The following is a 2,657-nucleotide window of genomic DNA, read 5'->3' on the forward strand; positions in this document are numbered from 1 at the left end:
GGGTTAGGGCTAGGGTTTTAACATTTTTAACCAGTTAAGCCCTGAGCCTGTTTTTCAGGTTTCAGGCTCGAAAATGCCACTAACACAACAAATGATATATCTTCACTTCTAAAAGGGGTAAATTAATAATAATTTTTCTCAAAGCAAGGTTACATCTGTGAGTTGGATGTAGAAGTGTCAGAATCAATATAGATGTTTTTATTTTAAAGTAAATTCAGATGGAACATAGTAAAAACATGTCAATTCTAATGTCCACCTAAAAAAAAAACTTTACTTATCGTGAAAACCACCCTTGCATGATGGGTTAGTAGACTAAAAGCTTTAGGAATCCAAACTATAACATATAATAAGTACCCTGTATCAAGATTGATGCAAAACAAGTGAAATTTGACCTTTTTAGAGAGATTTAGAAAAATAAAGTCTAAGCGGACTCACCTCTGGGTAATTTGGGAACCATTTGAACTTTTTCACTGTAAAAATCATTTTATTACTTTGAATTATCGCTATAGGTATTCATTCCATCCAAATACAACTGTTGTGAAAAAAAATAAAAAATAAATAAATAAAACATAGGCTTACTCACTAACAGTGAGCCTCTGAATTAGCCCCGAGCGAAAAATGCTAACCTATTACAGCACCGAAAATCACTCCTCGCTTCCTTATTACTTATCCTAGCTGCACATCCAACACATTGTTTATGATCGCAAGGAGACACAGAATCTAACGGTGCCCACCTGAACAGCCCAACACTGAAAGATACAAACTCGCGACGTTATCAACAAAAACGTACATCAAAACAAATGGCGCTAGCGCTAATGCGCTAGGCTAACAATGACTTACCTTCCTCGTTGTCTGGTCTAAACTGGTCTTCAATGGCATTACAACGATAAAAACGATGATGTAGTTAATCCATAGATTAATATCCAATGGGGCTGTGTCCCCTTTGAAATGTTCTGATAATCTATAAGCAATAAAACTGCAATTCCGTTAACTGCTGTCCGCTCTGTGCTCCGTGCGCTCTGGGTCCTGCATTTCCTGCTTCGTTACGTTGTAAACAATAAATGAAGTCGGCTGCGTAATGTGCTTACGCTGGCTGGCATTCTTTATACTTTACGCAGGACCATATCTCTGGAACCCATTGGTCGATTCGTGTGATTTACACCTTTTTCTTAACCATCAGAACCAATAGAATCGATGGGCAGTTCCCAAATCTACGTAAACATTACCATAGCGGACGTAATAGAGAAGCAAACGAAGCATATCTGAAAGTGCAAGCCTGGACTGCAATACTTTATACCGAGTATATTGCCATAAATATGATGATTGATTATCAGTAAAAGATTATACGTGACACAAAGACATTGGATTAACCTTGAGATGCGTTTTTATTCCGTTGAACACAACTTTTGATCACAAATCAAAAAAGGTAAGACGTAATTATTGTAATATTTTTGGAACCGGATGTTGTTTACTTTCTCTTTTCTGGCTGATAGCTCCAGGAATTCGAGGTCGGACAGTGATGACATTACATGTGTGGAATCTGTGGAGTCTCAGCTTTAAATCGTATATCTTGTTTGTGCAGTTAAGATAGTAATAAGGGCATTTCTACCGTGTGTTGTGTGTAAAAAAGCGTTAGCATTAGTTAGCATTTTTTCGCTCAATGCTAATTCAAAGGCTTGGTATTACTTTTGTGTTTTTCTTAGCTAACAATTGTTCTTATTGTCAGTTAGCGGAGTTTCTTACCTTTAAAAGGGTATGAAACATTAATAGTTTCATAAATGTTAAGAAGCCCTGAGACATGTGAGAAAAAAAAAACTGTGGGAGGGGTCCACTGGGGGGACCTTCGGGCTTAACTGGTTAAAAGATCCCAAAAATGTGAATCTTTGAAATTGGGCAGGATAGCTGTGAGCAAACTACTCATACAAGAGTACATTTTTGCATTTGATAGCTCTTTTCTTAAACATTAAACAACACTGCCCAGTGTTAATGAAACTTAGTGGAAAGGTGAAACATTGGTCAGTAAAGGCTATTCAATTTGGATTTGATCCATATCACAGGCAGATACACAGATTCATTTTCACAATTGTTAATATTGTAAGTTAGGGCATTGCATTACGGAAAGTCTGCACTCTTCTACTGCCCTTTTAGTTGTTATCATTATGCTTATTTGGAGGATGTTTTTTGTCCAAACTGCATTCAAACATTGGAGCAAAAGCAACACATCTGGAATTGGGGGTGTGTTACTTAGCAACAAATAACTCAAACATGTTGAGTGAAGATGTACAGGTGTATGGCACAGAGGGAAACCTTATATCAGGGTTTGTCTCCACAGGCAATTCTTGACGGTGATTCAATTGTTGATTTTGGCGTTTTTATGGGATTTGTTGACATAAAGAAAATATGGAATGTCACCAGTATTATCCTTTACGGAGACCAATACCACATCAGTCACAAAAAGCAAGTTATCCCTACAAAACCCTGCCAAAAGGTATGAGTTAAGTGTAAGACAGCAAATAAGGAAAATACTATACGTGACCAAGGACGCTGAGGTAAGGTTATACATTATTCGATGTGCGATGCAGGAAAGAACATGAGGCAGGGAGAGAGGAGAGTGATAGCTCTGCAGGGAGGAAGCAGGAGACCATCTGCTGTTGGCT

This window comes from Gymnodraco acuticeps, unplaced genomic scaffold, assembly GCF_902827175.1.
Source record: "Gymnodraco acuticeps unplaced genomic scaffold, fGymAcu1.1, whole genome shotgun sequence".
NCBI classification, from domain to species: Eukaryota; Metazoa; Chordata; class Actinopteri; order Perciformes; family Bathydraconidae; genus Gymnodraco; species Gymnodraco acuticeps.